At 40.3% G+C, this 24663-nt stretch overlaps 1 protein-coding gene across 2 annotated transcripts in view; it reads right to left on the bottom strand.

Annotated features, from left to right (window-relative positions):
• RAP1B (RAP1B, member of RAS oncogene family) overlaps positions 1-19165 on the bottom strand; it is a 53725-nt gene extending 34560 nt beyond the window's left edge. Inside the window, exon 1 of one of the 2 annotated variants that reach the window (XM_078146193.1) lies at positions 18955-19165. The gene's annotated coding sequence lies outside the window, so the exon portion shown is untranslated. The remainder of the gene's footprint in view (positions 1-18954) is intronic. The other variant, XM_020990222.2, reaches the window with a different exon arrangement.
• Between the last annotated feature and the right edge of the window lie 5498 nt (positions 19166-24663).

Genomic DNA, 24663 nt, shown 5'->3' with positions numbered 1-24663 from the left:
CAGGAAATTTGTTTCACTCTGTCTTTCTGCGGGTTCTGCTGCTTTAAAATTTGTTTAGAGCCATTTTTACAGGTATTTAGAGGGGTTTAGGGTTGAGCTCAAGCAACTCACTGCTTTTACTCCACCATCTTGGCTCTGCCCCCAATTGGAATTCTTAAGAAAATGTCCAATTGAAAAATAGTACACTACTGGGAAGACTAAAAGAATACAAGTTAACTTAATGAAAAGAATATGGTGCAATGGATAACAGCAGTAGTCCTGGAGTCAGAAAGACCCAAGTTCAAATCTTAACTCAGACCCTAGGTGTGTCCCTGGGCAAGTCCACTTAACCTCTGTTTGCCTCCGTTTCCTCATTAGGAAAACAGTGATAATAATAGCACCTACCATCTCAGGTTGTTGTGAAGGACCAAAAAGTACTTAGTACAGTGCCTAGCACATAGTATTACATAAAGGTTAGTTACTACCACCATACCAAGTAGAAAAAAATAATGGATGCCAACTATTTACTACCTTCACTGAAAATAGATATTTCTAGGCAAAGATGAAGTCACGAGAAACAAAACTTTGTATAAATATTTCAAAGACTTATGATACTGAAACAACAACAAGAACAAGCTTGCTATTTACTGCAATCAAATGAGATAATCTCCATTATCTTCCAAATTTCTCCATCACCCTCAGATTAAACTTTATGTTATGTCCCACACCTGCAGGGTAAACATACCACAGAACCACAGAAATGGAAGACATATACACATCTGCCAAGCATCACTAATAAAAATAAACTGAGAATGACTAGGACTTAGGTATTTCTACTTCCGGTTTTGTGATGTAAACTTCCTCTGGATTTGAATGTGACAATCTAAAGCTCAATGTGTTATATGTTCCTAACATACATAAAAAGGCATGTTGGTCAAACCTTATGCTATAATTGATGTTTCCTGAAGAAATATTACAAAATGAAACTAACTACGCCAACTCTGTAGACAGAACCCATCATTAAAAAAAAAATCTCACAAAAACCCAGCCCAAATAATACAGTCTATGATCTGGCTTGTCATGAGTATGGGAAATTATAATTTCAGTGAAATTTCTCAGCCATACCTTAAAGTAAATGTTTTTTAGGATATGCACAAAAATCCAGAATCAAAAACACTGTTGGGGAGAGAGCAGGAAACTCATTAAATTGATTTCTCAGAAATCATAATAAGACATGGTAGAAATTCCAACCTGGGGCAGAATTCAGAAAGAAACACAGCAGTATCTTCTCTGAAATAAGAAATAAAAAGTTAAAAAGCTATATCCCTTAGCTTCACTCTACTTCAAGTGAGTTTACAGGCTTTTAAACAGTCAAAACAAAACAAACAAACAAAAATAAAAACCCAAACCAAAACCCCAAGAAACCGGAACACCCCTCCAAGATGTAAGCAACTCTCTTGTTAGGAAATTCCTTACTGCTGTGAAACTAGAGGAAAAACAAAAACAAAATGATGAAAAAAAAAACACCCAACAGTTTAAGGGTGGAAGGGAAAGAAAAAGAGAAAACAGCCATCCCTAAAGTATCTTTCAACAATCAAGTAACTAGGTGTTAGGCACTGCACTGAATGCTGCTGCTAACAACAATTATACAGCACTTGCGCTCAATGAGGCTACATCCTTTTTGGGAAAAAAAAATACATCTACGCATATATAAAAGGTAATGGGGGAAAGGTACAAGCAGCTAGGTATCATATGAAGTGATATCTGAGCAGAGCTCCTAAGGATACCTATCATCCACATGGCTAATATAAGAGAGAAACTTATTAATGCGGCTGAATACTACCATAAACAAGTTGTAAAGACAAAAGCATTTTAAGGTCAGAGCGTAAGGTTCTAGGACATCATCCTTTTATTTAGTTTGGCTAAAACGGAGTTTGAGGGAGGAGTGAAAAAACAAGGAGGAAAAACTTGAAAGGCATCTGAATCTCCCTCAATTTGAGGATGTCATAAACACAGCAATAGTCGTTCATGTTGTCTGCCAAACATCCACACAGGCAAACAGAGAAGCAATATGGCCAGTTTTTAATTCTTAGGACCTTTAAACAGAGTTCAAGTGTCAACTCAGATTATTAAATGACACTGTGGCATAGACAGGCAGCATAGCTTAACGGATGTTGGTTTCAAAGTCAGAAAGACTCTGTCTGACCAGCGCCTAGAGAACTCTATAAATTCTTCAAATACTCTGTAAGACTATACTGAATATCATGCATCAATCTGTATTGGCAGAGTGTCTTCACTGGGAGTTCTATAAACCAATGAAATCAAAGGTCCAGAGCAAAAAGAAAAATGTGCTGTAAGAAATGAATTTGTGGATGTGGGGCCTGAACTGCAACTCCAGCTCAACTATTTACTACTTGTGTGACCTTGGGCAAATCACCTAACCTCTTATGGTCTTCACTTACTCATTGGACTAGATGAGCTCTAAGGTCCCTTCCCACTCTAAATCTAAGGTCTGTGATAAATTTTGACATCAAAGGATCGAAGAAGTGATGTGAAGAATATTGAGTCAAGAGACTGAGAACTTCATTCAGAAAGGCATTTTCATAAACTTAATAACTGGTTTGTACTTAATCCTTAGTTGATGGAGAATCATCCGCTCATTAGCAATGTCAATATATTCTTGCTGCTGTAGTAAGGAATTCTACTCTTTAGAAATCCTCATAAAACCTCTCTGGCTCAAAATTTTCTCTCCTCCAAATAGATTAGTTCCTGCGCAGTTAGGACAAGTGAGGGATAAAAGTTCGACGAGCTATCCAGATATGGTCTGATAACTTGAAGCAAAAGGGTAAAGAACAGACAAGAGTGATCATTTGTCACTAAGGAGCTCTACTAATTACCTGCTTCACCTGGAAAACACAAGCATTTACTGCAGAGGCAAGTAAAGTCCAGAAAATTTCTTCCTAAATTAAATGCTCAAATATTTTAAAGGCAGATATCTATCTTGCTCTCCACCAAATGATGTATCTATATCAAGATAGATATATTTGACACAGCAACTCATGAAGGCAAAATATTGAGATGCAGAGGATTATGCTTTGCACTAGATGGAGAAAGTACCTACACAGACGAAACCAAACTTCTTTTATTAATGAAATATTAAAATACCATCCTACTACTAACACCACAAAACCCAATTCTTTTAAATACTTTAAAAATACCCTTCAAAAAAGCTGGTCCGAATTGCAGTTCTAAACCCTTCTTAAATTAAGTCATCAACTATAGTTTAGAAACGACCACTCTTGAAATGCTGAATACTTTAAATCTCACCAGCTTCACTGTGTGATTTAAAACTTAATGGATTTCTACTCTAAAACAGAGGTATCAAAAATGCAGCTTGTTGGCTGAGTGTATCCTGAACCAGATAAATAGGTAACCAGGAAACACCTAACAAAATAGATAAAAATACAATAAAACATAGCTATTAATACATGGTTTTCTAAATCAATATGCAACCAGCAAGGATCCTTATTTACAATTTAGTGCCTCCCTTTTTTATCTGAGTTTGTCACCACTGCTCTAAAGCATATAAAAATCACTTAAAAATTAAAATTCTAAATAAAAAATTTCCACTCCATAACTATTTGTCTTTTCAAAGACTTAAAAAGCTTTCTATCACGGAATTATAGTTTCTTTCTATCCCTAAATATTTCTTTCTGTACAAGCAGTATTTCTCCTAGATTCAGTACTGAGTAAGGCTCTGACCCTACCCCAGTTGTCAGAGAGTAGATCTTCAGATCCCCACTTTTCCCTGTGAAATCAAGTTATACTAACCAGGAAGAACACAAAAGACCCCCACAAACCTAGGCTTAATGTACTTTTCCAGCCTCATCTCTTAACTACTGATTTACTCTGTTGCTTGACCACCTGAGCCTTGTGTGTTGTCCAACCTCAGTACTTTTGCTTCAGCTCTTCCACTTGCCTGAGATGCCCAAAGTCCTCCGTTTAGCCAAATGTTATCCATCTTTCAAAGACCTAGTTAAATTACCATTTTTGTTCATAAATCTTTGTTTCTACAGGATGTCCCAAAAGTTTACAAGGTTCATTATCTAAAAAAATACAAGCTCAATTGTATTATACAGAAAATGGCACAACAAAGCTTTAATAGTTAAAAACTACACTAAGACTTTTGGGACACCCTATATTCCCAACTCCCTGTTTCTATGTGGTAAACTGCATGCCCTCTGCAGAGGAAGGCACTTAAATATGTGCTGATTTGGTAAGGGGGACTGGGGCCCTGTGATTTAATGGTACAGTGAGAATACACACGAAATTTTTTTTGTTTGTTTTTCGTTTTGTTTTTTTGCAACTTAAGAGTCTTAAGACCTGCCAAGAGCTCTGAGAAGTTAAGAGACTTGAACTTAGCCAGACTCATGCCACCTAGTATGTGTCAGGGGTAGAACTTGAATCCAGGTCTTCTTCACCCACTACATCAAGCTACCTTTTTGTAAGCACATTTGACAAAGGAATAAATAAATAGGCCTTACTTTAAGATACCGACAGCTAAGTGTGAATTTAGCTGGTTATGATACAGTCTTTTGCTTTATTGGCATGAAACTGCCTAATTAGGCAAAACTCTACAGTAAAAAGTGGCCATCTAACACCCACATATTCTTGATGACATGGAAAAGATGGACTAATATCTAAGGAAGATGCTACATGACACTAAGATAAACACGTCATATGATATATTTAAGACATTAAACATGGTTGACACATCCTTGATCAATGGGGAAATAGACCTCTTAACATCTACTCTCTTCTCTAGCCCTCCTCTAGTCAGCCCGTCATTACAGAATTAGCTTTATCCTTTTCTTTTTCAGCTGGCAACCAAAACAGCAGAAATTCTAGCCAATGGCAACCTAATGATTAGTTTTGGTGTTCTGGATTTAAGTATAATCTCAGTATGCTATGTAATGGAGCTCTGTGAAAATAGCTAAATATGAGAAAGAACAAAGTAACTTCCCCTCCCCAGCTGATTATCTCGTTTAAGGGTGAGTTCTAAAATACCTAAAATCGCTGAAGCTATACAGTGAAGTTAATAATTTCACACTTGGTCTCTCAACTACTCCACACCCCTTCCTTCCTCCTGTCTACTCAGAATAGTACTGTAGACTCAATACTCTTTCTTCTGTTCTCTCTTATACAAGGAAGCACCCATGTTATTACTTCTAGGGTAATGCCTCATTATGGTGTGGAGGTGACCCTGGATTCTGGAAGCCTTCTGACAGGTCCCAGCTAGCTAGAAAGGTTTTTAACGTGCTCCTGACCATCTGCTAAGTTAGAAAGGACTTGCACTCTCTATAAGCACCTCCTATGAGAACCCCTAATACAGATTCTATGTTTATTAAGAAAGGGGTAATAAAACAACTATCACTAAATTTTGAAGAAAACAGTTCAATAGTAGTGGGAAAACTAACTGGTGGCCAACTATGTGGCCCACACCGACACAACTTCAACCTTTGTAGCAGGGGGTTCATCTATTTGAAGTTGGTAATCAGATTCTTAATGTACAAAAAACCATGAAAATCACCAGCCAAAAATTCCTAAGGTGAAGCTAACAAGGATCACTCCTGAAAAGTTCACAGGAAAAAAAAAAGTACTTTTACTTGATGAATTGGAAGACTACATTCTAACCACAAAAGAGCATATTTGGGTTGGGAATAAAGGAGATCTATAACCTTCACCCAGAAAGACATCAAAGCTAATCAGAATTGAAATTTATCCTACTATCACAACCACTAGTATGTATTACAAAGAGTTCAAACACACGAGAGCCTAGTCAATTCATAAGTGCTCATGGAATAACGACAGTGTTGGCAGGGAATCAGTGGACTTATTGGTATTTACAGTCATGCAGTTTCAGTGTGACCAAAAATGACAGATGAGGATGTAATTGCTACATATGATAAAATGTGCTGGGCTGGACAAGTACGAAGTATGCTCTCCAGATGAGCTGTAGCTGTATTGGAAAAATCTGTATAACAGAGTCAGAATATCTATTTTCTAACAACTACAGCTACAAGCATCAAGATCTAATTTCCAGTCCACCAAAATGATGTTGCTTTTTAAGTTCCAACTGCCTTGAACTGGACCATCCTGATCTCGGTTTCACTCATCTTCATAGTTTCCTAGTTACTTTCTAGATACTGAAGGGCTGGAGAATAAAGCATGTTTAAACCCTGGGCTTTTGCCTCATTTTCTGTAGCACCATCAATATAATCTGCCACATATTCAAAGGGCTGGGTACACTTTTATAGCATCTGGAATGTTTTCTTCATTTCATTTTCCCTGCATCTGATGAATTAAAGTAAAATGCAGAAAATTCCATATTTATACTGAATCAATGAGAGCAGGTGCTCTTAACCTGGTGAGCCTATGGACCTTTCCTCAAAATAGTGACTCTAAGTGGCAGCTAGGTGGCGCAGTGGATAGAGCACCGGCCCTGGAGTCAGGAGGACCTGAGTTCAAATCCAGCCTCAAGACATTTCGCACTTCCTAGCTGTGTGACCCTGGGCAAGTCACTTCACCTTAATTGCCTCCCAAAAAGCAGAGAGAGAGAGAGAGAGACACAGACTGATTCCAAATAAACAAAATAAGACGCGTAAGACCACAAAGGAAACCAATTATATTGAAATGCAGTTATCAAAATGTTTAAAAAACAAGTTCACTGGCCACAGGTAAAGAACACCTGCATGACAGGATGTAGTTAAAAGAGGGAGTGATTAGTTTTAGGAAGGTATTTCTCTAAGGGTGCATCTATTTGGACCTTATTATTGCTTTGCTTTACTTTGCTGTGGAATTTTGCCCTTTGTTTCATGATTACTATAAAACAGAAGTGGAAATTGAGGTGGGGAAAATTCTAATTACCAGAGGGAACTGTGAACCTCTCTTCCAACACAAATGCAGGTTATCATTAATAAAGTCTCTCTGCCACACTGGCTAAAATTTAAAGTACAGTTTTTCTTTCATACTCTTAATATTAATTCTGGATGTGTACAAGTACATATGTACTTGCTGTCTTCCCTGTTACAATGCAAGATCCCTGAGGGTAGAGATTACCTGTTTTAATCTTTGTGTTTCTATCTCCAGAGCTGAGCAAAAGCACCCAGTCTTAGAGACTTAATAAATGTTTGTTGATTGACTGTGTCAACCCATGGCAACTCATGAACGACATGAAATCTTTCCCGATCACTCCACCTTTAGCAGCTACTGAATAACATTAACAGTAATGTAGCACTTAAAGGTTTGCAACGACAGTTTCGCAAACATCTCATTTTGTTCTCACAACTGAGAGGTAAGTGCGATCATTAATTCCCATTTTATAGATGAGGAAACGGCAGTAGACAGCAGTTACATAACTTGTCCAGGATCGGCTTAAGTTTCTGGGGCTAGATTTAAACTTCTGCCTCCCTGACTCCAAATCTAGCATTCTATAGCCACTTTATCATCTAGGTACTAATGCCCCATGCTCGTTTGTTTTTAAATCTCGTATCTATTTTTTTTGTGTGCAGACTACATAACAGAGTAGAATGTATATTTGGACTTGACAATGAAAAGACCTGACCTGGGTTTGAAGCTCAGTTACGGTCCTGTGTGATTCTGGACAAAGTACAACCTGTATGGTCCAGAGTTTCCACCTCTATAAAATGAGGGCGGTAAGACCAGACAACCACTTTACCTCTGAGTTTGTCATCTCATGATCTGCCCCCCCCCCTTCATGTTCATATTGTTTTCTGCAGGGTAGATTGTAAACTTCTTGAAGGCAGAAGTCCTTTACTTTTACCCTTGTGGTAAAAGCTTAGTAAATGTTTAATCAGACCCAAACAGAAGGTGCACAGATACTCATTGTCTACCTCCCCACCAAAATTCAAATATACCAACCAATGGTCTCTAACCAAGAAATGATTTTTACTGAGTCTCCATAGAGTTGCTCATTAAGATTAGAAGATGTGGTACAGTAGAAACAATAAAGGAAAAAAGAGTAAGGAGACCTGGGTTGTTTCTAGCTTTAAAACTTATTAGCTGTGTGCTCTTGAAAAAATGAATTCATGTTCCTGGGCCTTAGTCTTCCAATCCTTACAACAGATACCACCAGCTCTACTGTGCTCACATGGTCGTTATAAGGATCAAATGAAATCTCATAAGAAATGTGAGGTCCCCTACTAAGTTAATAGAAACACTATAAATGGGTGTGGTGTGGTGATTCTAGGCTTGTTAGAGGTTATCTAGTCTTAGCTTCGGCTAGAAGAGACCTCATAAAAATGGAAACAAAGGCTTTTCAATTCAACAAGAATTTATCTATTAAGTATCAACAAGAGGTTGGCCAGAATACAAAGAAAAACGAAGCAACCCTGCCTTCAAGGGACAGGCACTCTACAGAAGGGGGGGGGGAAGAAGTGTGCTAACACACACACATACACACTCACTCTCTCTCAATACACAATACAAAGGAGGGGGAAACACAAACAAGTTGGGCAATTTTGAACAGAACAAGAAGATAGAGAGTGAAGAGAACATTCTCTCTCGGGTTGTGGTTATGGAACGGTGGGTATGGGAAACAGCAAGTAGGCTGGTTAAAGAATGGAAGTACCATATAGTCAGTCTAGAAAGACGGGCAGAAGCCAGACAGATGGTGTGAAATATACACCAGGAGTTTGTGTTTTGTCCTTAAAGCACTGGGGTCAGTTGTTACATGTCAGAGGTACTGTTTTGAATGTGGGTCTTTTTAACCCTGAGGCTAGCTTTCTGTCACCATGCTAAAAAAACACCCCACAACATTTTATGTCAATTGCTTTAATTTTCTGAAGCAGCAGGCGCTGATGAAGCTTCTTAAGCAGGGGGACAATAAATTGTTGCTTTAGAATAGAATCATCAATTTGTCTGCAGGGTGGAAGACTGACCGTAAGGAGAGAAGAGGCTGGATGTAAGGAAGTTAATTTAGAATGCTATCGCAATAGTACAGGGGAAAGGCGATGAGGTTTTGGATGAAGCTGTTTGGCTAGGAGTAGAGATGGGGACTGATGGGACAGATGTGAAGATAAAATTGACAAAGCATGGCTACTAGAAATCTCCCCAGCTTAAAATCACATTTCAAGGATCTGATTTTGTCCCTCTACTGACAGAGATCATAATCACTATACAGCTTAATAATCTTTTGAGAGTCCTTGTTGCTGAAGAGTCCATCACCCTCTAGCCAATTTCGTGTCAAACCTCTGCATACTCAGCAATGTTGGTCCTTAGGTGACAAAAATATACTCCATTACTGTCTGGCACTCAAAGGGCCCGCCGGGGCTTGTACTATATTGGCACAGCCTTGAGGAATGCAGGTTCATCTCCAAACTATGATAAACCATCAGGACAGGACTTTAGTAGGTACCAGTTAAATGTAACCGGGCATTATCCCAAAGAAGACAAAGACAGAAAAACCCATATATAATCAGAAGATTCAAAGCAACACTTTTTTGGGCAGCAGTCAATAAACATTTATTAAGTGCCTACCAGATGACTATGTGGCAGGCACTGTGCTAAGTGCTAGGGATACAAAAATAGGCAAAAGACAGTTCCTGCCCTTATTAGGTAACCATAAACTAAAGGACAGATAAAACCGTAGTATTTGTTTTCTAATAAGAAATAATGGGAAATGGTGAGAAAGATGTAAAGATTTATTTGAATTGATGTAAAGCAGAACCAGGAGAACAATACACAACTATAATAATGTAAACAAAAAGAATACTGAAAAGAAAGCCCAAGTCTAAGCAATCGTAATGTCCAATCTTGGTTCCTGGTAACAGAATATGAAACTTACCTTCTCCCTTTTCATAGAAGAGTGAGAATTTTTTTTTTTTAAATTTCTAGGCAGTCGGGGTTAAGTGACTTGCCCAGGGTCACACAGCTAGTAAGTGTCAAGTGTTTGGTCTGAGGCCACATTTGAACTCAGGTCCTCCTGACTTCAGGGCCTGTGCTCTTTCCACTGCACCACCTAGCTGCCCCAAAGAGTGAGAATTATGGGGAAGAGTGCTACCTTCAGTTAGTCAAGGTATTTGTGTAAGTCATCGTATTGGCTATTTTTTCTTAACTTTTTTTCTTTGTCATAAAGGATTTTTCGATGCTGTGACACATATGTACAAAAATACTTAGAGCAACTCTTTTCATAGTAGCCAAAAATATAATTAAGTCAATGCCCACCTATGGGAGAATGGCCAAACAGATTATGATTTAAGAATATAATGGAATATTATTATGCCATAAGAAATGACAAAATGAACAGTTTCAAAAGAAACTGGGAGAACCTCTATGAACTAATGCAAAGTGAACAAAAAGAACTAGTAGCCTAATTCAAACAATAAGATCATAAAGAAAAACAACTTAACTCTGCAATGATAAACCATGATGTTAGAGAAGAAAAAGCACAACACCCAAGTGCTGCTAGCAGAGACAAGGAACTTGAAACACAAAATGAAATATATTTTTTGGACATGGCCAACATGGGCATTTATTTTACTGGACTACGTAATATCTGTTATGAAGGCTTTCTTTTTTCAATGGGAGGCAGTGAGGAGGGAGAAATAATAAATGCTAAAAATAAGGATGGGGGTGGAGAAGACATAAAGCTAAAAATGACTGATGTAAAGACAAAAAAGACATAAAAATTTATCTTGAAACCTGAATACAGTAGTTGGTGTGTGTTTGCTGAAGAAAAGGGAGAGGAGCTGGGATGACCCTGGACAGCAAGACCAAACAAAACATGAAGGGAAGTGAGTGAGCACCTGGATAGGAAGAAGATGGGAGAGATTCAGAAAAGGAGGTTGGGATAAACACAGATTTTGCATAAGTAACTTTGGTTATAACCTTGAAAACTGAAAATAGTTTTAATAGTTCTAGAGTTTGCTGACTGCTTGAGCTAAAATATTTAGTCTAGGTCAATTTAGCTGCTCTAATTCAACTCAGTTTTCACCTATTTCATTCCAATTCTCTCTCCTTCCCTCCATGGACACAAACACATGGAAGACGTGGATTCAAATCCCACCTCTGACACTTAGCTGACTATAAATCATGTTATTTTAGTGACCCAGAAAGGTCTCTAACAGTGTGAGTTGCCAACCTCGTGTGGACCTACTATGTTGGTCAAGGAAGTGCCCTACACATATGAAGTCACAGGTGTAGACCAAAGAATTGCTGAACATGCTGTACTAGATCTATACAGCCACTCTTTCCCCAAATCTACATCTCCAGCTCCAATTTCATATCAACTGCCCAATGACCATTTAGATGTCCCACAGGCATCTCAAACCCAACATGCCCAAAACACAACTTACTCTTTCTTCCCTAATTCATCCTTCTTTCAAATGTTTCCAGTATCTGTGGAGGTCATTACTATCCTTAGTCACCCACCAGGATCCCAACCTTAGAGTCCCCCTTGACTCCTCCTCATTCTCTATACTAAGTTTCCAATCTTTATTGATTCTAATTCCATGTCTTTTCTCTGTTCATTCCAGCCACCACCCTAGTGCAGATGGCCTTATCACCTCTTGCCAGAATTATTGCATAATCTTCTGATTTCTCTGCCTTAAGTCTTTCCCCTCTCCAATCCAAACTCTACATGATTACCAAAATGATTGTCCTAAAGTAAAGATGGGTCTGGCAGCAAGTTTCAGGGCCTCCCTCCTGACTCAGACAAATATGGACTCATTTAGAAATTAAAGGCCTTCACAAATTCTACCTTCTCAGGCTTATTATACATTACTCTCCTTCACAAACTCTTGGAACCCAGAAAACTAGCCTTCCTGCAGTTCTTCACATAACATCCCATCTCTCGTCTCCAAGCCTTCCTTTACATGGGCTGTTCCCAAGTCTGGGATACACTCTGTTCTTACCTCTGTCCCTTAGAGGACCTAGCTTCCCTCAAAACCTAGCTACAGTGCCATCTCCCTTCCCTCCCATGAGGGAAACCTTTCCTTTTTGCCCTAGCTTCCATTCCTCTCTGCTCAGCACTCTGGAAATTATTGTATTTATTTACACATATACCTGTCTCATCTGAGAGACCATAAATTCTAAGGACAGAATGAATTTTTTGTTTTTGTGTTCCCAGTAAACTGCTTTGGCATACAGTAGATGCTTAATAAATCCTTAAATTACACACCCACATCCACCTTGCTATCACTATAGTAGTCAAGATTTACAAGGGATATTGAGAAATAGTTTTCAATTCCAATAGTTGCAAATCAGAATAACACTTTTTTGATAAAGTGTTTTCAAAGTGCTCTACATATATTATCTCATTTCAGCCTCACAAAAACACTTTGAGATAAGTACTAGAGCCATTATGAATCCCATTTTACAGATAAGGAAAGTGAGATTAAGAGCCCATTGTCACATAGCTAATGTCAAGTGGTATTTTCACACAGGACTTCCTTTCTTTAAACCCAGTGGCTCTATTCCATGCCGTCTTCTAATCAAAGTTTTAGGAAGGGCTAATAAAAACATAACCACAAAACTGTTTCCCTTTGGAGTGGTAATTTGGTATAAGAGAAAGAATTATGAACATAGGACCCCAGGAGACCTGGGTTCAAATCCTTGATGTGACCAACATGACTTTGGGCAAATCACTTAATCTCAGGGTAATGGGGCCTGTACTCTGTAAAGCTTACAGCATCCTTTGTCCCCAAAAGTGTAACGTCATCTAATCCTTAAAATAAGAGATATTAGCTTGCTACAATACAGTTCTAACTTTTAAAGGAACTCAAAGCAAAAATTTATTTATTGGGAAAAAAAATGTTATACCAATGATTTTTGTCCTTTATTTGGAAGTACCAAAGTTTCTATCACGGAAGTCTGTTGATGAATTTTAATGAATCAAAAACTGTAAAGAGGTGAATCAGGCCCTGCAAACTCAACAAGAGTTCACTGTTTACTCTCCAAAAAGTTAATATTCTTGGTAAGGTTTTAAATGTGTTTTAATTCAGCAAAAATTATGTTTCTGTGCTAAGTACAATACTAGAGAGATTAAAAGATAAATTAAGAAGCATCCTTATTTTCCCCATTAAGCTAGAATTTAGCTGACTTATTATTATTTCTTTAAAATGTGTTAATAGAGTTACGTTACTATAATTAAAAACATTTTTTGGGCATAAGTCTGGAGATTCAAATGAGTTCCCTCGTCTGAATTTAATAGTTAAGGAGGGGAAAAAAAAGGTGACTGTTCTAAAACATGATAAGAAAACTCCTGTAAAAGAATAGGGACTGCATAGTTTAATGTCCTGAATTGAACAAAATTCACTGATTACAGTGCCATCTCCCTCTACATTTGTAGTCTATTTGCCAAGTCAAAGGCAATCTTCCCCTACAAATACAACTGTTCAACAATGTATAGGCTTGAAGTTTACCAGAAATTACATTTAATTTTAGTAAATTATTAAACCTGCTTACTTGAGGAGATCTGATAGTTTTGAAGCATAAGGTAACTGCAAGAGTAAGAGCTCAATTTAGAATAATACTGTTATTAAGTCACCACTCAACACTTAAGAGGAAATTTAACTTTCTTAATTTTGAGATAAACATATTTCTTACAGCTAAAAAATAGGATGCACAAGATCAAAGAGAACTACAAACAAATCAAATGAGTTCTACTCTAGAATAGTGCCTTTCTTATAGCAGGGGAACTTTCTGTACCAAATTAATATTGAACACATTTTTAGATAGAAAAATAATTTTTATAAAATTATCTCACTTAAAGGCCCAATATCTACATTCCCCCTATAGCTAGCTAATCCAGTTATTATCGTTCCCTAGAAAGAGACAAATTTTTAAAAATGGAAACTCCAGTAATGCTAAGCAACTGAAAACATTTTACAAGCTGTCGTAGAAATAGCAGAGACATACAGAACATGTCCGACCTTCACAATAACTAGATACCAACAGTAATATTATCGTGGCTGGAAGCTTGAGAATAAATGAAATTCAATTTAAAAGGTATATTAAGAGCCCAACATATAGAAAGCATCATGCTAGATGTTGGGAATATTAGACAAGGCAAGACTCTACTTTGACTAAGGAGTTTACCAATGTAACATATAGAGGAAGTACAAATAATTTAGCTATAAGGTAGAGTGACACAAGTACCTACAATACATCCAAGCAAAGTACTGTGAGAAATTTGAGAGAGAGGAGAGTTTCTTAGGGAAATCTTCAAAGAGGAGATGGTATGGAATAGTTGGGTCTTGAAGGGAGAGATTTCAGTTAAAGGAGAGAGGGAACCCCAAAAAAGGATTTCAGACAGAGACAATCGGGTTTAAAAGGAGGCTAGATTATAAACTGGATAGGTAGGATCAAGCAAGATGAAAGGCCTTGATTATCAGAATAAGCAATTTACGCCACATTCAAAAAGGCACTAGGGACCCACTACTGAAGGTTTTTGAACAGAAAAGTGACATGACTGAAGGAGTGCATTAAGATTACTTAGCAGTAGTCATCTATGAAGCATATAAAGTGATTTTATTTGAAATGTTACACTGGTTCCATACAAAACTATTCTCCACAAAAGACAACTTTATAACACCTCGAAAAATCTCAAATCAAAGAGTCTTTGACTCTTGTACAGTAAGCAGTTCAATATAGCTCAGAAGGAGGAGGCAGCATGCCTATGGAAAGAATACTGGCTTGGGAGTCAGGGTGACTAAGGCTGGAATACTAGCTATTATTGCCCCTTGCTCATTATGTACTTGCCCAACATCTCAATCAGTTTCCTAGCCTAGATTTCCTCATCTATAAAATGAGAAGGGCTGAATTAGATGATCTTGTGGTATCTTCTAGCTCAATATTATCTCAAGGTGCCATCATAAATTCTAATCTTTCAAGCAATTAGACTTTGTCATGTTATAAATTTAATTGAGCCTAAAGATTTTTTTAAGTAAAAAAAGCTCTGAAATAGTAAACTGCTATTTATCAACACCGTCCTATGTAATGTAGTTCAGAAAACTTGATAAAATAACAAATTTATGTATTTATAAATGTTACACTGATTACTGATTATTATAGATGGTTACACTCAGATTTATCTGATGTTACACTGACCTTTCAAAGAGTCAAGAAAAAGTCTATTCCCAGGCTTGTACTTTTAACTAGTAAACTAATTGGCCTGGGAAACTTTTAACAAGTTTGGCTAGGAGGTAAAAGTTCTCAGCCTCACTAACCCCCATGGCCATCTAATCCCTCAAATAGGAAAAAGAAAAAGTCATAACTTGTGTCACAGCTTATAATAGGGTCCTTTTGCACCCTCACCAACTAAACCCCTTTGGTTACGGATGCAAGCAGTCCAGTCTTCTGCCCCAATATCAACAGTACAGCAAAGTTCCAAAGCAAGGACTCAAGATAGGTCTTTGAATGCTTTGTTTGTACGTATCAAGGTATTTCCAGTGATACAGAAATCTAAGTACAATAACTTGGAGGTTGAGAGATGGAAGGTATAGGTGGAAGGACGGTAAGCACAAGGGAGACAATCCTCTGGCATTAGTATGAATAGAAATAGAAGTATGTAATAAGTGTCATTAAGGAAAAACACAAGCCAGAAACAAATCAATAGGTGTTTTCACCTATGCTAAAAGTTCATTTGTAATTTTTTATTAGTCAAAACCCAAATCTGTTTAGAAGATTGTAATTAAAGCCAAATAAGGCAGAGTCCCATATTAGTTTCCTATTCAATTTCATCAAATTTAAGGAGTTACCAAAGACTAACAATTTAATGATACTAGTTGCTAAATTATGAATTTTTACATTGACTATGGTTTAAGATCCTTAAGTATATGGCTCAGGTTTTTCTGCTGTTATGACTCTCCATCACAATTCATCTAGTACAGGAATAGGTCACCTGGCACTAATTCCACAGCACTGTTGTAAGGATAAAATAAAAACGTAAATGGAAAGTATTTTGAAATTTTAAAGCACTTTAAACAAAGGCAAGAGATTTTGCAACCAAGTCTTCATCTGCCTCCCCACTTAAGTTGCTAGCAGTTATCTCATACGAAAGCTACTTCCATTACCCATGTGAAGAAGAGGCAGCCAAATGGAAAGAGGACTGAATCTGGAGTCACGTATGTGGCTGGGTGATCCTGGGCAAGTCCCTAAATCACTCCATACTCTAGGCTACTCTCTAAACTTATGTTAAAGGAAAAATGCAGACTTGCATAAATAAAGGCCATTTCCTTATTCAGGAATTCCCTATGTCAATATAATTGTAAAATCATAAATTCAGACCTGATCCCAATGTGCAATTTCATTTATGTCAGTCACCTCTGTCTGCAGGGCCACCCAATTTGATACATCATTACTGAATTGTGTATTTGTGGATTTCAAGGCCCTTCTTCTGCCTTTCACTGACAAGAGCTCTCTAATTTATACATAGCCAACCTTTCAATTCCCCAACCTACAAGCCTACTTGTCAGACATTTTTGTCAGACAGAATTTGTTATTCTGTCCTTCTTGGCAGAGGAGAAACAAAAAGCCAGCACTTTTAAGTTAGGCATTCAATGTATGACCTCAAATAAGTCACTTCACTCAGAGGCACCTTTTCCTTATCTGGAAAACAAGGGGTTTGTACTAGATAAAAATCTCCAAGGTCTCTTTCAACTCTAAAGTTTATGAGTACCAAAATAATGTCCAGAGTGAAACCCTTGAGTCAGCTTAGAGACATTTATTTGGGAGTAAGAGACATTTTTTTCCTTTTGTGCATCATTTCTCGGTAGGATAACTTGCATGAAATTCCAAATACTTTACAGGTACGAAGCAGGGTAGTTATAAACAAATAGGTATCAAATGGGTGAGGGGATCCCCACTTGTAGTGAGGTATGCATTTACAAAGCCACACTTACATCCGAAAATCCCTCAAACACAGGGTGGTATAATTTCAAAAAAATTCTCACTGATACAAAAATGAAGTTAGCATGACTTAACTTAAAGGCAACATAAAAAGCTGAAGTTATTAATTTCTGATTGGGACATCAATTTTTTTGACAAACTGGTAATGTTTATCTAAAGAGGAAGAAAAAAAGTACTAAGCTAAATCTATCAATCAATTGTTAAAGTCTACTAAGTATCAGGCACTATGGCTACAAAAACAAATGAACAAAACCCAACTCTACTAGCAAGGAGCTTATCTATCTGAAAATATGAAAATCTAGTGGTAGGTCTCCAAAGAAACAAAAACTTTCCTGATATTAAGAGCGGCACTTCCTCCAAAAGACATCCCTTTGGGGGGAAGGGGGGAGAGAATGATGGTGGGTTAAAAAACCTATTTTGAGGCTTTTAAGAATAATAGTTTATTGCATTCTCATTATATGGTAAGGGCAGGAATTGGTTTTAATATCTCCACAACCTAGCAGAGGGCCTGTATATGGGTGCTTAACAAATGCTTGTTGACGTGAAAATGCAAGTACTTTTTCCAAAGGACATCCATTTGTGGAAAGAAAAAAAAAAACACACATAACCCACCTCCCCCTTCAGGCCTTTAAAAATCATAGTTTACTGTATCCCCCTTAGATTGTGGTCTCCTTGAGGGCAGAAAATGCTTTTCTTAGTATCCCCAGCACCTAGCACAAGGCCTGATACATAGCAGACACTTCATAAGTCCTTGCTGACTTGAGAGTGCAGTGCTTTTTCCAAACGATATCTAGGGAAATAAAAAAAGTGGGCCAGCTCTGCCGGAGCAGTTTTTAAATAACCTACTTCAAAGGCTAGGAAGAATCAGTTTATTGCATCCTCCTTAGATTGTGGGCTGCTGGAGGGCAGGCATTGTTTTTCTGAGTATCTCCAGTGCCTGGCACATAGTAGGTACTGAATAAATGTTGACTTGAGTACAGTTCTTTGCTCAAAGGATATCCAGGAAAGAAAAAAAAAAGTGGGCCAGCTCTACTGGGGCACGTTTAAACAACCTACTTCAAGGCTGAGAAGAATCCTAGTTTATTGCCCAGTGCCTCCCCCCAGACTAGGCGCTCCCTGAGGGCAGGGGCTGCTGTGGCCTTTCGGGGCACTTCCTGAGCTCTGGTTTCACCCGGCTTGACCCCGGGAAGGCAGAGGGAGCGCGCGGGGCTCCAGAACGCCGCGGGGTGCTCTCCCCCAGCGGGGGGCCCCCTCCGAGGACGCTTCCTGCCCGGTTGCAGGCAGGGAAGGCCCTTTAATAAGCCGTCTCCCTCTCCCTGGGCTGCGGGTACGGAGCCGGACTAGGTGGGGCTCGCTCAGCCGCCTTCCTCCTACCACTTCCCGAAACAAATGCGAGTCTACCAGCCCGTCGCAAGTAAACTTCCCCCCCTTCCCTTCCCTTCCCTGTCAGCCTCGTAGCCCCGAGGGAGGGGGCCGGGGAGTGGTTTCCCCCTGAACCTTCCCGGCCCCCTCCCACCCCCGCATTTGGGGACGGTCCGTCCGGTCCAAGGACAACTTTTCACGTTTCCGCTCTCTAACTTCCACCCACAGCCCGGGGTGGGGGCCGGGGGGACCCCCGGCGGCGCGAGGGGGGGAGGGGGCGGTCGCGGCAGGGGGGGGCCGGGAGGCGGACACCCGCCTCGCCCTGGCACCGTCCACACCCGCCCGGCCCGCGCCTGCTACAGGCAGGCAGGAGTGGGGGGCGCGTGCGGGTGTGCGTGTGAGTGCGTGTGAGCGAGGGTGCAAGGGGGGGTCCTCAAGCTCGCACTTCCTCCGCCATGTTTCAAACATTTGACCCCTTCCGCAGAGAGGAGCGCGGCTTCCCGGAGGCGGCGGCTGCGCCTCGTCCCTCCCCGGCTCCGGAGCGGGCGGCCGCGAGGGCGCCCCGGCCCGGCCGGCCCCGGGCTCCCTCAGCCCCGCTGCCCCGTCCGTCGCCCGTCCGCGCCCCGCCCGGGCCGGGCCTCCTCCTCTTCCTCCTCCCCGCCCCGTCGCCGGCCCCCCACTCACTCAGGGCGCTGCCACCGAGTCCCCCGGAGGGCCCCCTCCGCAGAGCCGGGCTCTCTCTCGCCGTCTCCGTGTCCGCTCTCCGGCCGCCAAGGCGGGTGGGTCGCCGGGCTCTGCTGCTGCCGCCGAAGCCACCACCGCCGCCTCCCTCCTCCTCCTCTTCCTCCTCTGCCGCCGCCGCTCCGGCTTATTCCACGCCTGACTCTGGGCGAGGTTTGGCTGGGTCGCCTTGACGTCAGGCGTTCAGCCTCGCTTTCGGTTCCTTCCGCTGGCGGAGAGGGCGGGCGTGGAGCACGGGAGGGGCGGGGCCAGGGAGGGGAGGGAGAAGGGAAGCGAGACAGGAGGGGCGGGGCGCCGAGAAGGCTGACCTTTTCCCTCTCCTCGCTCTCTCATTTCTCCCTCCTCCCTCCTCCTTCCTCCTTCCCTCCCACGCCTCCGGGACCCGAGCGAGGCTGAGGCTGAGGCTGGTCCACGTGGACGAGAGTCCGGCTCTCAGGCAAGAAGCTTTTAGTAAGCGCCTACTGTGTGCTGAGTGCGGGGATGGGGAGTGGGGGAGGATAGAAAGAAAGGCAAAAGTCACGTTTGACCGCTTTCAAGGAGGTCACAGCCTCATGCAAACGAGATGATATATTGGAAATAATTAACAGAGGGAAGTCCCTAATAAATCAATAAACATTTGATAAGTGCCTATTGCTAATTGCTGGGAAAATAAACAAAGGCAAAAGACGGAAAAGCTCACAAGGAGCTCATAGCCTAACAGAATCAGTCAGCATTGATTAAGCACCTACTACGTTCCAGGCACTGGGTGTGCTAAGTGCTGGGGACAGAAAGGCAAAAGACAATCCCCCAGTCATTAGGAGCTCGAAGTTTAATAGGGGAGACAGCTATATACCAAAAAATCATATGCAAGTATGTATTGGAAATAATCCGCGGAAGTAATGCACCAGAATTAAGGGAGAAATCTGGGAAGGCTTCCTGTAGAAGGTGGGATTTTATGTTTTGGGTTTTTTTTATTTTATTTTTTATTGTTAGGCAGTTGGGGTTACGGGACTTGCCCAGGGTCACACAGCTGCTAAGTGTCAAGTGTTTGGTCTGAGGCCGAATTTGAACTCAGGTCCTCCTGACTCCAGGGCCAGTGTTCTACTCACTGTGCCACCTAGCTGCCCCAGAGGGTGGGATTTTAGCAAGGACTAGAAGGAAGGGAAGGTGGGATGGGGAGGCACAGGACTGTGCCCACCTAAAGTGAGAGAGATTCTTCTGGCCTGGGTCAAGTTAAGTCAATAATCACTTATTAAATTCAGAATGCTGGTGTGAAGTCCTGGGGATACAATAAATAAGAAAAAAAAAAGAGATAGCCTGTGGTCCTGAAGGAATTTATATTCTAATGGAGAAAGATAACGTATAAAAGTAAGCTGTTAAGGGAGGTGGGCTAAGAATTGTAGGGAAAATCCAAGAAGAGAGTCTAGAGCACTTCCTGGAGAGGAAGGGGACGTGGCTCAGGAAGCCTTTTTTTAAAATGGAGGTTTGGGTAAATAACATCCTTTTTGTCTTAATGTTCATCCCACATCATCTCTCCACCAGGTCAACTGAACTTCCAGATATAGCCTAGTCTAGATGTATCCTCCCAGAAGTTTGTGATGAATGAAAATCAACAATGCCCCTGCTAGCCAAAAATGACATAAGTTGCACTGATTTGGTTTTCTTTTTTGACTTTCAGTTGCACTGGGGAAGGGAACTCAGTGTTAGGAAATCCCCTCTCTCAGTGTAAATTAGATCCTGTTTTTCGACTTCTACTTGGTGTCACAGGTACTGAGGGGTTATGTGAGTTGACCAGGGTCACACACACTTTGCAAGACTGTGAGTGAAATTTGAGAAATTCAAGCTTCATTCATTTCTTGAACTGGAGGGAATATGACATCTAAGACTGGGAAAATGGTGGAGCTACCCACGGAATGCTTTCCCACACAAGCTAGTCAGCAGGTGGTTTTTCCTCTTACTTGCTGAAGTATGCTATCGTCATGATCTCCTGTCTTCTCATGGGATCTGGGTCAGGAGACCTCAAAAGTCTTAATAATCATAAGGCAAACTGAAGGAAATACTTTAAAATACGTAAAGCACCTTTCTTACATCCTTGCTCATTTTACAGATAAGGAAACTGAGGCAAACAGGGTTAAGTGACTTCCCCAGGGTCATACAGCTAGTAAGTGTCTGTGGCCAGATTTGAACTCAGGTCTTCCTAACTCCTGGGCTGGTGCTACCTAGTTGCCCAGGGTTGTTGTGGGGATTAAGTGAGATAATATTTGTAAAATGCTTAGAACAGTGCCAGGTACATGGTAAGCACTATATGAATGTTAGCTATTATTATAGAGCACAGTCCTGGACTAAGGAAGACCTGAGTTAAATTCAGCTTCAGTCATATAACTAGCTGTGGGACTCTGGTCAAGTCACTTAACCTCTGTGTGTCTTAGTTCCTCATTTGTAAAATGGGAATGATAACAGCATCTACTTCGGTAGGTTATTATAAGAATCAAATAAGATAACATTTGTAAAGGCTTAGTACAGTGCCTGGAATATAGTAGGTGCTTAATAAATGCTTGTTTCTTCTTTCCTTTCTTTCCTTCCTCCCTTTCTCCCTTCCTTCCGTCCTCCAAGGCATGTATGCTATCAGCTATTATACTACAATCCCAGCCTAAACCTGAGAAGGATTCCCCACTCCAACTGCCCTGACAAGTCTGTCCAGACTCTGCTTGATGACTTCCTGGTCCACAGACTTTTAGGAATTTTTCTGTCCAGTTTCTCATGCATGACAATCTCAGGGCAATCAGCCAGTCTTCTGGAAGGTACCTACTGATATGGGCAGATTACACATTTAACCCCACAGTTCCAGGCTGTCATCCTTGAGTTCCTCCGCAACTGAATATTTCTAGATACCAGCCAGACCCAAGTGACTGTTTAATTAGATCCAGAACATTTTGTTTATTGAAATTTGATCAGGTACTCACAAATACTTCATGCTTCTAAATATGATCTGTGAGTGGAGATTTCCTTAAAGGTACAAGGTTAGAAGGGGAAGATGCCCACGTGGAACATTTTGTACACAAAAGAGTTTGAATTCTTGAATATGGATGTCTCCTACTTGCTGGATTTAGGGTGTATCATAGTTCTCTTTTTCCAGGGGATGGTTCAATTTTTCCTACTAGGCCTAGAGGCATATTAATATTCCCCTATTATTTTTCTCTTTCACCTTATAGACTCCTGTTTATGGGAACCTGATACTTCTTTCTCTGAATCCAAACTTTTCCCCAACTCTCTATCCATTAATCACACAGATAAAGATTAGAACCTACCAGATTTTCTTTTCTAAAAAAGGGGAATAGAGGGAAAAGTATATGTGTAAAATAATAACAATAAAATGACAATAAACAAAAGCAGAAGGCATTTCTGATGGCATATTCAACAATTAGATATCCATACCCCAAGTTCTCTAATGAAAGGAGAGAGTTACATTTTCTTATTTCTTACGGGCAACATTTTGTCATTGTGATTATAATGGAGCAGTTAGGTGCCACAACAGATAAGAGGCCTTTTAGTCAGGAATGCTTCCTCAGATACTACTAGCAATGTAGCCCTGCACAAGTTGCTGACCTCAGTTTCCTCATCTGTAAAATGGGTATAATACTAGCACCTATATCCCAGGGTTGTTATGAGGTTCAAATGAGAGAATGATAATTATAATGAGCTTAGCAAAGGGCCTGGCATATAGTAAGCACTATGTAAATGCTTGTTATTTAGTGAATTCCTTTCTAAAATATTCGGTTTCATTTTACTGTTCCTTCTGTTTACATTGTTATAGTCGTCATCTTTGTGTATACTGTTTTCCTGGTTCTACTTACTTCTCTATGCCTATGTTTTCCCCATAGCTGCTAGTTTTGGGGGATGATTATTAGAATTTTAAGTGTAGTTTACAATGTGTTGGGGGAAAGTATGTTATTGTAAAGATCCTATTTTTCTATAATTTTGGTTATGTAAATGTGTGCATACGTATAGCTGGCCACTCTATCTTTTCTAATAGGAAACTGTATTTTGAAGTAATTGATTTTTTTCAAGAGAACAAACCCCCAAAACATTGCCAGTTTAATGAATGGAAACTTTCTGAAAAGCATATGGGGCAATATTACATGTACTGAATTGTCCTTTTTGATCCTTTGGTAACTAAAGCATTTCAATCCTTCAATTTGACAAAGAAAATACATTCTAAATACCCAACTGAAATATGCCCTACTTAGAGCAATAGAATCGCTGACTCTTCAGAGTTGAAGGAGATCTCAGAGTTCACCCGAACCTTTGCAACATCCCCAACAGGTCATTCAACCTCTACTTGGAGCCTACAAATCAGTTTTGACACAACCGCAGAAACTTCTTAAGTTACACTGTTTCTTTGAAGTTGTTTGCAGTTAGTACCTTCTGTACAAGTGCGACCCAGGAAGGAGAGACAGTAAAAGTATTGTCCGTCTGAGTTGAACTACAGTGGGATAAGAACTGTGTCTCTGCACGTGACTAGTACATAATATAGCATAAATTATCAACAGCTGTTCACTGAGTGCATCCATGCAAGGTGTAATGTTAGGCATTTGGTAGTCTAATTGTGTTTTTTTTTTTTTCTGGTGAGGCAGTTAGGGTTAAGTGACTTTCCCAGAGTCACACAAGTAGTGAGTGTTGTGTCTGAGGCCAGATTTGGAGTCGGGTCCTCATGACTCCAGGGCCGGTGTCCATCCACTGCACCACTTAGCTGCCCCTTGGTAGTCTAGTTGTAAATGGAAATATTGGTTAGCAAACACTTAGTTCATGCTTGGCACCATTTGAGGCGCTGAGGATTATTTTTAATGTTAATTTATTTTTAGTTTTCAACATTCACTTCCATAAGCTTTTGAGTTTTACATTTTCTCCCCCTCCCTTCCTGCCTCCCCCTCCCCAAGAAGGCGTGCAATCTGATATAGGCTCTACACATACATTCCTATTAAACATATTTGCACATTAGTCATGTTGTAAAGAAGAATTAGAACCAATAGGAGGAATCATAAGAAAGAAGAAACAAAGCAAAACAGAAGGAAAAAAAGCAAATAGAATGCTTCAATCTGCATTCTAACTCCATTGTTCTTTCTATGGATGTGGGTAGCATTTTCCATCATGAGACTTTTGGAGATGTCTTAGATCCTTGCATTGCTGAGAAGGGCTAAGTCTATCAAAGTTAGTCATTGCACAACACGGCTGTTACTGTGTGCAGTGTTCTCCTGGTTCTGCTCCCTTCACTCAGCATCAGTCCATGTGAGTCTTTCCAGGTTTTTCTGAAGTCCACTTGCTCATCATTTTTTATAGCATAATAGTATTCCATTACATTCATATACCACAACTTATTCAGCCATTCCCCAACTGATGGGCATCCCCTCAATTTCCAATTCTTGGCCACCACAGAAAGAGCTGCTATAAATATTTTTGTACATGTGGGTCCTTTTCCCATTTTTATGATCTCTTTGGGGTACAACCCTAGAGGCACTGAGGATTATTGAGAGGAGAAATCATTGTGGAGAAGGGCTCATGTTCCTCATCACTTCCACCAACTGCTGTCCAGCTGCCACCAACATGTGGATAGACACAGGAGCCCTGGAAGTGGCAGCAGCCCTATACACCAACAGTCCTTCAGAATTCCAGCCC

The sequence above is a fragment of the Phascolarctos cinereus genome, unplaced genomic scaffold, assembly GCF_003287225.1.
Source record: "Phascolarctos cinereus isolate Bilbo 61053 unplaced genomic scaffold, phaCin_HiC Scaffold_1;HRSCAF=81, whole genome shotgun sequence".
Taxonomy (NCBI): Eukaryota; Metazoa; Chordata; class Mammalia; order Diprotodontia; family Phascolarctidae; genus Phascolarctos; species Phascolarctos cinereus.
Note: the sequence above shows the minus strand (reverse complement) of the source record. Positions and strands in the feature narration are given on the sequence as shown.